Source organism: Ptiloglossa arizonensis, chromosome 3 (genome assembly GCF_051014685.1).
Source record: "Ptiloglossa arizonensis isolate GNS036 chromosome 3, iyPtiAriz1_principal, whole genome shotgun sequence".
NCBI lineage: Eukaryota > Metazoa > Arthropoda > Insecta > Hymenoptera > Colletidae > Ptiloglossa > Ptiloglossa arizonensis.
Window position 1 is genome coordinate 5,384,557 of NC_135050.1, and position 14,321 is coordinate 5,398,877.

The window sequence follows — 14,321 nt, forward strand, 5'->3', positions numbered from 1 at the left end:
GGATAAATGCGGAGTAGCTTTATCGTGTTGAAATGCCACATTTCATCTAGCAGATTAAGACGTGATTGCCAACGAGACGGATAGTTTTTATTTTTAGATCGTGAAAAATATTCATGTACGAATTTTCGTGTTCAATATCTTGAAGGAAATTAGATCCTATTATTTCATTCCCGGTTATTGTAGCTCGAACATTTATCCTTCGCCTGTTTAAAATCGCATCTAGAAAATTTCTATAGTCCTTCCAATTCCGATCCCTGTGAATTTTTCGTCATCGTTCTATCTCGTTACAATATTGTTGGAGTAAGTATATAACGGAAAGCCATTTGCGAAACGAAATCACGAGCCATTGTGTCTTGCATTTCGTTATCAAACTAGCATTCGAAGAACGGTTGTTTTATCGATATCGTACTAACAGAGGGCATATTGCTTACATTTTCAAGAATTTTTTCTTAGAAAGAAGTATAGAAATCATGTTCAACGTAACTCCCAATTGTGTAGTAGTTGAAAAGAGTCGCGTCCAACTCAGCGGGGGTTTATTCTATTTTTTTTCGAATATTATACACTGTGCAACGTACGATTCACAGCAGATGCGTTACCACTGTGTGGTCTCTATGTAAGAAACTGTGTTTTCGATTAGTGTACCTCGACATCGTGACGAGTTAATAGAGAATAATAGTGGTCGCAGCCGTAACGATTTATCGTACGATAAGTTATACACTATGGTTGTTACGACTGTTTGAATGATAATTGTAACGCGTGTGGTGTTGTACAACCTGTCGTACCATGCGGTTGCGTTGGATCGCAGTACGGCGCTACCATAAAATCTGTCATACTGCAGGTTTGATGAACGACAGATTGGAACGTGTGTAACCGTTCAACGACCAGTTGAAAAAATTCTGTGTGCGATTTCAGCTTTGAAATAGTAACCTCGAACGGAATTATTCTTTTTGAAACGTTTTTATAATATTTTCATTTATTAATTTCAGTAAATTGGATAGAACGTATTGTTTTTCATGATTTATATTACCCATAAAGGTCAAAGTCACGGTATAAAGGTAAAAATTAAATTTGTTTTTACTTAATTATACGTATAATTAGGCTCTCAGCGACCGCCTTCGTATGTCATACAAACCTATGCAATACATTACGTTTGGCTTTGTTTATACGAACAGCGATTTTATAAAAGGAACTGATCCGATCACTCGATCAAATATACGTGTATAATATATACACAATAATAGATAAAATATCATATTTTAATACCGAATGCTCTAGCATCGAACAGTTTCACTATTTATCGCCATAATACAGGAATATTTATAAACCAATTGCAATTTCGAGTTACGTTAATAGAAGGAATATTTCTCAAGTATTTTAACGTAAATACCAGCCGAGGAATAACAATATAAACAAATGTAATATCTCGTTTAACAGATTGACATTTTATTCGAAAAATTGCACCGAAGAGGAAAAATCAAATTCGCAAAGACATTGTATAATTTGCATAAAAAAGGGAAAAAGAAAAAGATTCAAAATAAAAACTGTATCATTTTAAAGGTAAACTATTTATCTTACAGTTTTTACCTAAAGTTTTCGTCCCGTATATTTATGATAAATGTATAAATTAAAATTTCCATTAGAGAATGAATTTTGAACCGATGTTTGTGCTTTATCATTCCCGTTTAGGAAACGAATAGTCGAACAAAACTGAATGCAGAATATATTAACGAGTGAAATGCAATCAGAAATAATCAAAAATCGATTTTTTTTATTATTATTCTTTTCTATGAACATTAAACTTAGACAAGGTGCGAACAGGTATTTTCACAGGGGAAGCAACCTACTGAGTTGTCCCAACCTGCGTGACTCAATGCAATTTTGCGTTGATGTGAATTTCGTGTGACGAAGCAATGATTCCTCTGGCATGGAAATTCGCATATAAATGGAACGTTTGTTTTTCTTTTCTGCCAACCTTGTTCAAGTAATTAAACATTCAGTTAGCCGGCGTTCGAATAATCGAGGTTCTACTTTACTAGTAGTGCGAACATTTAGTTATTAACTCCCGTCGAACTGAATATTTTTAACCGTGATTCGTGTAACTCAAACTTGAGAAGTAAGAGCACACGTAGAGAGTTCATGGTCAGAATTTGCCAAGAAATGTCATCGATTGATCACGCGATTCAATTGTTTGAATCGTTTTCCTTTTATCGACTATATCTTTTCGCACAAACAAACAGAAATTTGATTTTTTACGATAACGTTCAGTAATAAATTTGTTGGCACCATAAAACCGTTTCACGATTCCTTTTATCGCGATGCAACAAATTGACAAAACTCTCGTGAAAATATTTTCGTTCGTTTAAAACGATTGAACAATCGAGCGATACAAATATGACAAAAATTGCTTCTCCACTTTTAGCAACGCGCGAGTTGGTAATTTTTAACTATTTCAGTGTAAACGGTTTATTGTCTACAAAGAACCCTTTGTATGTGATTTAACGATCGCGTTATTTTAATCGCAAAATCTTTAACGAACGAATCAGGTAAGTAAAGTTTTGGTCAGTTTGCGATATAATTATTCGAGGCAGCCAATAATATGTGCTGTGTACTAATTTCCACAGATGTGTTTTCGTGTCGTGGAATAAGCACATCGTAGAAGCGTAGGATTCTGAAATTGATAACATTATTCTTAATCGCGAGATCTGTAACGAACTAATCAGGTGACTAAAGTTTCGGTCATTTCACGATATAATTATTCGAGTTTTATACTGTGTACTAATTTCTGTAGGTGTGTTTTCGGATCGTGGAATAAGCACATCGTAGAAGCGTAGGATTCTGAAATTGATAACATTATTCTTAATCGCGAGATCTGTAACGAACTAATCAGGTGACTAAAGTTTCGGTCATTTCACGATATAATTATTCGAGTTTTATACTGTGTACTAATTTCTGTAGGTGTGTTTTCGGATCGTGGGATAAGCACATCGTAGGAGCGTAGGATTCCGAAATTGATAACATTATTCCTAATCGCGAGATCTGTAACGAACTAATAAGGTGACTAAAGTTTCGGTCATTTTACGATATACTAGGTTGTTCGATAAGTTTTGTCGTTCGATAGAACAGTACTACATTGAACAGTACTGTTGAATAAGTTCTATCGAACGACAAAACTTACAGAACAACCAATTAATTATTCGAGGTAGCCATATAATTTTCGTAGTTCTGTTTTCGGATCGTAGTGCAAGCACACCGTAGCGCAAGATTCCGAAAATGAAAGCGACATCTCGATCAAAATTCATGGCCTGGCAACATGGATTCTGAAGCGTGCTTAGCGCGCAGCCAATAAAGGAAGACAATAAATCTTTCGAGAAAGATATGAGCAAGCATGACAGCGGCACCGTGCCGAGACCCATTATTCATTGGCTTAAGCCGGACTCGAAGCAGCTAATGAGGCCGGCATACCAGCGTGTTCGCGGTGATCATAGCCGATGGACAGGCATAATAATCCGGCAGAGATTGCCGATCGGCGAAACGTCGGTCGGCGTGGCACAGTAGCCACAGATGGAGCTTCGATATGGTCACCGAGTTCGTTTGAGACCGAGCGAGAATCCCTTCCTGGAAGCAGTTAACTACGTCGTCGCGTCCTGACGCGTACACCAATTCCTGTACGTTCTACTGGTTAAAGGCTGCTTCACACCACACGTCCGTGGAAACATTCTTCAATGGGGTTTGCATGGATAGGTATTCACGCTACGGTAATTTCTTTCCTTGTGTCACAATTTCTCTCTCTGTCCTTCATTGTGTCGTAAAGTTACCCCCACCATTTCCTGGAACTGTTGGCTTGGAGTCGAAGCGTTATCTTCGTCACGCGACCGATGCTGTCCCGGCTTACTAATGAATTACCGAAGCAGGAGAGTAAAAGTTCGATATTTTCCACTTTATCGTTAAAAAATTACCGCGAGTGAATTCGCGAGGATCTTAGAATGAAAAGGACACCGAACGAGGATCAATTCGAACGATATTCAATTAGTCGAGGGATAGCCAACTGGCAAAGGGCAAAGAAGAGACACTCGACGATCGAAGGTAACCGTATCCCTACTCGGTCTATCAGTTTCTCGTTTACTCTCGCTGTTTCGTACACCGTGCTAGTCTTACTCGATTCCTCTTACCGTTTCGCACTCTCTTTCACGATGTAAACGTAGCTCGAGCGAGCCTCGTGTGAGAAAAGATAAGAGCGATTAAATTTCGTGTATCTATTATAGTCGGTCCTGAGCCAGTGACATAACGCAAGAGATCACTGTATTCGTCGGTATTACGTCAGTGTTCTTCGAAATTGTGTTTCGTCAGTCCCTGTCTGATGTTACAAAGAGGCAGTCGTCAAAAGGATTAGAGACACTAGACTAGATTTATGCTACGGTTGAGAGAAACATTGTTATTTTTGAGGTCGTTGTTGGCGTGGCTCTGGTTTGCGTGGATTTTTAAAGAACTTGAATACTGGCTGGAAAAGATAAATTTGTTAACGCTAACATATCTTCATGTATATTACGAGGGTAAACAACCCAGTCCTGTTTTCTATCGTGATGAGAGAATTTTTAGTATCTATATCGGGGGCAAGGGCTGAACAGAACCTTGACATAGATCATGGAATCTCGTGGGATTTAGTTTTCGATGATGAAATTAGACTTTCTTATCGACGAAATTAGATCTACGGGTGACATCATTTTAAGAGGTAACGAATAATAGGTTGTTCAATAGGTTTTGTCGTTCGATAAGAAATGGAGTTATTAGGTTCGTTGTTTTATTTTTCCAAAGATGGTACATTTTTGACGAACATGTGTGAAGTTTCATGTAGATTTGTCGACTCGTTCGTGTATTTACCGTTGTTCAATGTTGAAGTATCATAGTATTTTTTTACAATGGAAAAACGACAAAACTTATTTTCTCATTTCTTGAAGCGTATCGTCTCTAAATTGTAATTTACAGTTTCGGTGAATAAAAATACATTGTGTTTATCAAGCCGTTCCACACGTAACGCGAGTACTTTTTTCTTTTCGAAAAGGGTGACATAAAATAATTTATTTACAATCGTTGATCATCAGTATTGTTCTTTTCACTTTCTATGGTGGCTTTCCATTTATCTACTAATTTTTCAATATTTTTGTTATAATCATTCATCAATTTCGATGCGAAAACCTCGGTCAGACATCTTCTGATCGTTTCAAATCTCCTTGTCAGATGGTTTTGCAAATTTCTGAATAAATAGTAAGGAAAGTGAATCATTGCATCTTAATCGAATGCATTAGTATTTGTTTGATAAGTGCTGGACGAATTGTTTATGTTATACGCGAAACCAGGGCTACAGTCACGAAAAGTTTTCTTTTCTGTTTGGTGAAATATGGAAAGAATAATCCAATTTGAACTTCTGAAGCTTAATCGGTCGATTAGAATGAAAAGAATGGCCAAATTTGCTTGACAGAAGACATATTTTCCCCATTAATACTATAAATTTTCATAGATATGTGCGTAAACATTCAGAGAAAAGTAATAAAGAAAAAATTAAATAATATCATTATAAATGGTCTTGCTAATATTATTATTTCAGGAAAATCTCGAGCAAGCACAGATGCAAACACATATTTATCTACATGTGGACGAATTAGAACCCCGATGAAGCTTATGCGTTCTATAAATAATATCTACTTGATGTAGATCATAATTCATCGAGCTGTACCCGGATAAATTTCTGCATTTAGAAATTTACGAAGTATGTAACGTATAATTATTATCGCTACTCTGTAGTGCTATTTTACAACTTTGTTGGTTTAAATCCAGTGTCTTATCTAATGCGAGATATGATACCTGTAGTGAAGAGAACAATACGCGTCTTATTCACTTTCTAAAAACATTTTATTTTTTGTGAGAGGTTAGTATATATATTTATTAATATTCTGCATATGTATTCTCTAAATTATTTGTATTTGAAATTAAGCTGATAACGTTTTAAGGTGGTGCACTTATAGCTCAATTTTGTTTGTTTTTTTTTAATGATACAATGTGTTTGTTTAATTACTTTCTAATGGAACGTTTTAAGATAAATAGTGGCATGATGCATTACATACAATGGTCTATGGAGAAGGTCATCTAAGATCGTTGAAGGTCAACTACGATGGAAAATAATTAACTTCTAATTTATCGTTGTGTGTTACCAACATATTCTACTTACTCTACTTGCAACAATACTTTTTATCTGTATATGTATTTTCGGTACATCTGTAGTGTGGTGTGGTGTATGGATGTTTGCAATCGTAAATTATATTTTTCGTCTACTTATTAATGTAAAACGTTATCAACTTAATTTCGTCTTTGTAAATATTTTGCTTATGCAAGCATTTTACAGACACGTATAATATAGAGTATAATTTTCTTATAGATAGAATATAATTTCTCGTTGGACGTGTTTATTTCATACAGGTGACATTTTTTTGTACCTTTGATTGTAATGGTATTATTCGTCCACGAGAAGAAGGTACAACTTGTTTATATCTTTGCTCCGCCCATAATCCGTAGTCGTTCATACAATTCCAAGCAAGGATCACCATTGGTCGAAAATGGTGACGAAGAACGAAGATGGCGATCCCAAATCCGAGTGAGAACGAATTCGTAGTAAAGTGCATTGGCGTAGGCTCTCAATAAAGCGTCAAGTATTTATAAACAGAATAACTTGCTCAAGTACTATCGCTGATTCGATAAGTTGCTCGTAATGAAAAAATGAATACAATTTAATATACATAATAATATTTTCAGAATTATTTATAGCGAAAAGAACTATTTTGTATTTATTAAAAATAATATTAATCTATTTATACGTATTTATATCAATATAAACTCTATAAAATTACAATTTACACAAAAACGAGTCATGTTAGTATTAAAACCAGTATAACTTTTATGATTTGTAATGTGAGAAAATGTAAAGTTATGCTTGCTTTAATTTTGGTACTGGTTTTTTTGTAAATTCTAATTATATAGAATTTATCTAGCTAAGAAATGAGTATAGCAGATTTATACTATTTTTAATAAATACAAATTTTTTCTTTTCGCTGTGATTTTCAGAATATTGGTGATTATTACTCATATTGAATTGTATTTATTTTTTCATTAGAAGTAAATTATTCAATTAGAGATAGTATTTAAATAAGAACGAAATCATTCTGTTTCTTAGTAGCTAACATTTGATTAGAAAGCTACGCCAATGATGTAGTATTCAACAGACTATGGATGTAAACACGGTGTGCCTTCTTCTCGTGGACGGATAATAGTTGCACTCATTTCTTTAAAAAAATTCCACTTTCTCAAACTAAATCAACTTTTAATAAAAAGTTGATAATGGAGTGTTTATAATAATTCCAATTCATAAAGTAACTACCGTGCTGTTCCTTTTCAATCCACGACAATGATTAACATCTGTCGATATTACTTTACGCAATGTGTAATTTGTATCCTGTTTTCATTAATTATTGTGTAATTTATATCAACTAGCTATATTACTTTATGAACTAGTAATGTTTGCTGCTTGTACGAGTTATAATGTTTTACTATATTCTACCGATGTTCCACTGTGTATGTTAATAATTGAAGGTGTGCAGATGTTAGTTGTCGACAAGTGAACTAACGAGCTGTTCGATGGCAATTCTCTCGAGATTTCAAAGAGATATGATGTTCTATTCCTTGTTCGTTAATTTATATATCTGATAGTGTCGTGGCGTGAACGAAGTAACACGCGTCGTTTGTTTACAATTGATGTCAGAAGTGGGATCGTTTTGAGTATGAATACCACAGAGCGTGCATCGGAAAATTTACAAAATCCGACAATCAGAGATAGAAATACATATAACGTCAATAACAGGGCTGTATAGGATTAAGGAATTACTAGAAAACCTTAAGAAATATCAGGAATAACTAAAATTTTTGTTGAAAAACTGCACCAAAGGAAGTAGTTTAAATAACATAATTATTTCTACCGTTGATGATTTAAATCACTGATGTGAAGCAAGATTTTCTTCCTTAGAACAGAAAATAAATTGCGTGTATGCTGATAATAATGTTCTTCGTTCGTTCAGAATGTGAACTTTTTTTCTCTCGAATACGACTCATATTTTAATAAGTAGTAATTTGGGTTATGCAGTTAAATTGGCACGATGTAATGGCGTAAATTGGGACGAATTTGAAGCGCAGTTCGCTGAAATCGCGAAATTCATTAATTGGAATGTTGAATCCCAAGTGGCGGCATTAATTAATTATTTGAACGGTACTGCGCATTTATTTTTGACCAATTTCGACGAGTCGCAACAATTTCATTTTATCGATTCCATGACAGCGTTACACAAGTCTAAGTTTTACTAAATTCCAAAATTGCGGAGAAAAATTCAAATAAACAATTACAGAAGCAGCAAACGAAGTAGACAGTTTGTTTCACGATGCTTTTCCGGACTGTAATTCTTAAACAAAGAATCGTTTAACTGTTGCCCAATTTATCAACTTATTCCTTCATATTGAATTAAAGCGACAATTACAACCGTCATTATCGACAAATTTGCACGTGACTGTAACCAGAGATGAATGAAGACAAAATTCATACTTCAGTAGAGGAAACATAAAATTTATCCATCGTAGAAACGTCTGACATTTTAAATATTCCAAAGTCAACGATGCACGACCATTTAAAAAAGAACTTTATCTGCATACAAAAAAAGTGAATGATTTCTGAAATATTTGGTGACTGGAAATGAAAAATGAATTCTGTGCTATAATCCACGGTGAAAAAGATGCTCGATCCAAAAAGGAGAACCACAGTGACAAGCAAAATCAGAACTGTATTTTCCCAAGGTTTTTCTGCGCGTTTGGTGGGATTATCGGAGAATTTTATATTTTGAGTTATGACCAAAGAATACAACAATTAATTCAGACATATTTTTCAAACCGATGGACAAATTAAGAGACAATAGCTGTAATATAGATTGGATCGTTGAATCGAAAGGTGATTTTTCATCACGATAATGAAAGGCTCCTGGTGCCAAAAAATTTGCAAAAAAAATTACACAGATTTGAACCGTTTGATTATCGTCTTTGTTGACAATTGCAACATTTTTTAGCGAGGAATAAGAATTTGATAATAGGAACTATACTTAAAACTGCCTTCAAGAAAATTTTAACTAAAAGTTTTGTTTTCTCGTAAAATTCGGTGATAATTTTAAAATATTCATCTGTGTCTTTTAATCTAATATCGATATAAATAATATGTATGTCTTTTGACGTAGAAAAGGTTTTATTTTAAAGCTGCATACATATAAACAAAAGTTTCGTATGCCAGTGGAACTGTACGACGATACGTTTCAAAAGAAGGAAGATAACATTATTTGTACGTTTCCTTTCACGCAGGTCTTTTTCGGTTTACGTGTTCGAATGAAAATTTTTACTGTCAATGTGTATATTCACCTCTTAACAGAATCGAATACCCAGCGGTTTTTGGTGTCAAGAAGTCTTCGGTTTCATTCTTAGACTCGTCGTTACGGCTTTCTCTATCACATATAGGAAACGAAATGTGATGGAATATCATGTTGCTCTACCCTATCCTACCGACTTACTATTATTTGATGTCAGTTTTATGAAAATATGAAATATACTACTCCCATTTCGTATTTCTTCTATTCTTCCGATATTTTCGCAACACGGTACTGAAATTTTAAAGCGACTAAAATTTTATTCTCATACTTTCACATTCGTTTTGTTGCGCAATTGTTTAATAAGTTTATTAATACGTGTAATTATACTAATATAGTTAACTATTTTAGGAGTAAGGAATATATAATTTAGTAATAATAATACGCCGAATTTTCTTTTTTTTAAGCTTACCTCCGGTTAAACGTAGATTATGTTCTCTTTTATGAAATTTTAAACATTTTACACTAATCTTTCAACGGTTGTCATCACAGTTTTTTTAAATCTTATTGTAGTAAAAATAAGTCATTACTTGAGTAATGATAAGTCATTATTGTTCCTTAAAATATACTTGAAAAATGATTCACTTTTATATCACAGTTAATATAATATAAAGATGACTTGAAAAGTAAATATTGTAAAACTCGAAAATAAATAAATATAAGTGACTGTTTGTATATTAACACTTAATATTTAATTATATGAAAGTTAATAAAATATCTAAGCATGAAACGTTAATCTTTGGTACATTTGACAGGAAGTAACAAGAGTTGTTTACTTATTGCTTTTTTCTACGAGAAGTAGACATTTTATTTTTCTATCGTATATAATGATTTTATACAGGATACTATAAAACAAATATTAAAAAGTTGATCATTATTTGTGTGTTTATGTTAATTATTATATAAGAAATAAAAATCAATATTCGTGTATTATACATTCTTTTTATAAATATTATTTAAATAAGTTTCTAAGTTTTTCTTATTAAATTAGCAACTTTCTTGTCTGTACAATAATTTTAATCGTTGTGTCGCTATATAATCATTTTTGTGGTTACAAAATGTAATTAGGATTGTAAGTGCAATACGATAAACGTCATTGAAATTAATTTATATAGGAGTATTACAAAATAGAAACCATTAGATGCTTTAGGATCATGAAGAACTATTCAAAAACTAACGTAGTATTGAAATGATTTATTTTTATAAAGATAAAAGATTATGAAACTAATTTAAAACTACTGCCATTAGTGCAAGATATTTCTGATTATCAATTGTTAAAGTAGTTCGCCATTATCTGAATTAATAATGGCACATGTTCGGTTAATTGAATATTCTGTTAAACGGTGAGCATGTAATCGAACGTTTGGTTAAACGATGTTAATTTTTTGAACACAGAATAATACCTACTGACATCTAAAAGTTGAGCGATTTGTTAATAAAATGTATTGTGAATTTTAAACGTAAACTTTAATCCTTTTTACCAATACATAAACTATAATATTCATAGAATATTATGAAAGTATTTGGAAACGTTAAAGTCAACAGTTGAAAAAGATCAATTTTGCTAGCTCAATATTTGAAAAGGATTGTTGAAGTATTAGAATGCTCTATAAAATATTATGCACTTCAAAACTTTAATACATTATGATATGGTCGCAATAAAATATTATTTTAATCTCGATCTTTTACCGTCAGAATAAAAATAAATATGCTCCTCTGTAATAATATGTTAACATTTGTATATTTGGTAATTCCAAAATAAACGTTCAAACTTTATAAGCATATTCTACTCGTTGAGTGGATAAAAAAATGTATGTAAACATGCGAAGTGTGTTGTTTGTTTCACAAATTATTATGAAATTACATCTTCAGTAATTTCAGTCTCTTAACAACATTAAAATTTCGGAGCTTTTCCATTGTAACAACTTTGGCAAATTGGTCGACAAGTTGCTCAAGATTTCCCAATACAAACAAGTTAAGCTGTTTAAGGTCTAGAGAACCTGTGGTTCATGAAATTGATCCTCTACCGACCTGGATATTTGTTATTTAGGAGATTATTGGAAGCTACAACTAAAATGAGCTAAAGTTCCATCATGTGTAAACCATATTTTCCATCATATTTTGAAAGGAATAGCCTCCTCTAACAAAAGTAACTTTTCTATCCAAAAGTGATCGCAATTATAACCGTTTCCTGTATTTGTGGAAAAAAGTACTTTACTTTTAAGAACTTCATGAATGTAATAAACATAATGAATGTTTATATTATTCTCGAAGCACGTAATTATCTATTATAAAAGTCGATCCAGTATCTATCGCTGCATTCTGTTATTTAAAGTCTTTTGAATCTGTCTATACGTATTCTCATTCGAAATAGAATAATTTATTATAGAATAATATATCGTTGCATCTCAGTGTATACAAAAGTTTTTCGTTTCTTTTATTAGAATGTGGATATTACGATTTAACAACAAATACTGTTAATGACTTGCTAGATTCAGGCTCTTATTCTAAGTGAAATGAATGTAATTGAAAAGAAAATAATAATTCCTTCAGAGCCACTAATGCAAGTTAAAAACCAATACATTTCTCAACATAATTTTACGAGAGTATTGCCAATTAATTGTCGAGATTCTCTTGATGAAAATGAGACCAAACATGACCATATTTTTAATTATGCATAGTTGAAAGTTTTTCAAAAATAATTCGTATAACATATAACTAAAAATAGTACAAATATAGCCTAGTTCGGTTTTCTTTTTATTAGAAGAACCTGACCAATTCATTGTTAACAATCTCAACAGCTTACGTTTTATCGAAGGATTACTATATTTCCTATAGAAAAATATCTTCTTTTAAAAATTAAGATATTTTAAAATTTTTCGAGTACAGAAAATCGCAAAACGATTAAGAACAAGTTAAACAATCGTACTAAGTACGTAATTCTATGTCAGAAATAAAATTATATTTTCTACGGTTCTCAGATTTAAAGTGCGCTTGAAAGCTTAAATGGATTAAAAGTTATGACGGATTAAGTATTATGTTCAACATGTCTTCTCCATTTATCATAATGCTTTTTCGAGACAAAGGGGATCAGAAATCGATACCTTCTGTGAAACTTTCTTATCCAGTGAATTTAGAAAAAGATCGATTTGGGGGAGCAAATAACCACTGTTATATAGTATCCTGACGATCCATATTTTATAAAAGCATTTTTGAAACAACTGTCTCGTGTCTAGACGATCTCATATTACGTAGTGTCAGCAGCACGAGCCATCTGCGCTACGCAAAACCACGTTTATCGGCGATGTTACAAATCTAATAAATTCATGGCGATAGTATACTATACTGTTCAATAAGTTTCATCGAACGACAAAACTTACCTATTGTAACTATAACATAAATAAGCATTGGTTTGTAACTTTTGTGCCGATTAGTTTTTAGAAGGATTACGTATTATATGAAAGCAACAGAGGAAAGTAGGAAAGCGAAAATGTCTAGAGTATCTCGAACAATATAAATATTAATACCAGAAACATTCTTTGTGCAGGTGTTCCACACTTAGATCGATGTTTTATTCGTTTCAAATGTAAGTAATTACTATGAAAATCACAAAATTATATTACTGTTATGCATAAAAATGTTACAAAGTATGTCTCGTAACGCAGGAATCATCTTGTTAATATACAAACGTAAGCAAATAAATTTAGCACATAATTCATCGCTACGTATTTCATCTATATTATCCAGCCTTTGTACTTTTATAACACTTCGTTACATTAATTTTTCTGGACCATCGAGTTTTGTATATTATGATATTACAAAAAATGTTTTCGAAGTTTGTAAGCTCAAGACAGTGTTCTGATTGATTTTTCTTTTCTTTTCTTAAAATATAGATTTATTTTTGGGCAAAAAATTCTTCAATCAGTACAAATTCGTATTTCCTTCAGTTTTACCTATCAATAGTCTATAATTATATTATTAACACGTTTACCATGATGGGTTAGCTATACTCCGTATTGGTTTTCTATATTTATATAGAATACAGGAGAAAGTAGGGAAGCAGACTTTTCAGTTAAACTCTGTACATGAAAATAAAAAAAAAATTACGGAGATGTTCTCTTGGCATCATATACGATACGAGATATGAATGTATGTTCCGTACAGTGTTCAATAATCGTGTTCAATAAATAAGAAAGAGAGTAATTTAGATTCGGTACTACTTGAATAGTTTAATTTCGATAAAATGACAAATTCTGAGTATAAAAATACTAGAGTACATTTATCCTAAAACTTACCGCTTCTGAGTTATTTGAGTTTGTTCGTCTTATTACTTTCATTATGAAACATATTCGAAGATATGCTCGGTACTTCAAATGTAAACAAACAACAAATAGTAATTATTATGAAAAACCATTATTAGGTTGAAACATTGAAAAATATTGTGTATCGAGATGCACCAACAACTTCAAAAAATATAAAACAACGGATTATTGCTATGACGATGAAATATGTATTAACATAACTGTGTGTAAGTACACATGGCCAACATTTCGAACATGCTTTATGAACAAAGTCAAATATCTTAGAAACGGTAAATTTTAGAACAAATATAGTTTAGTACTTTTATACTCAAAATATATCATTTCATCACATCCAGTTATAAAAAGTTTGATATTTTATTTAAAAAAAAAACAAAATTGATCTTTATATCTCCTCTAAACCTACACCTACAAACAAAAATTTTCATATCATATTATGTACTTACTCAAACCCTACAACTTTTGTGGGTAACATTTTCATGTACTCTTAGAAAACCACGAA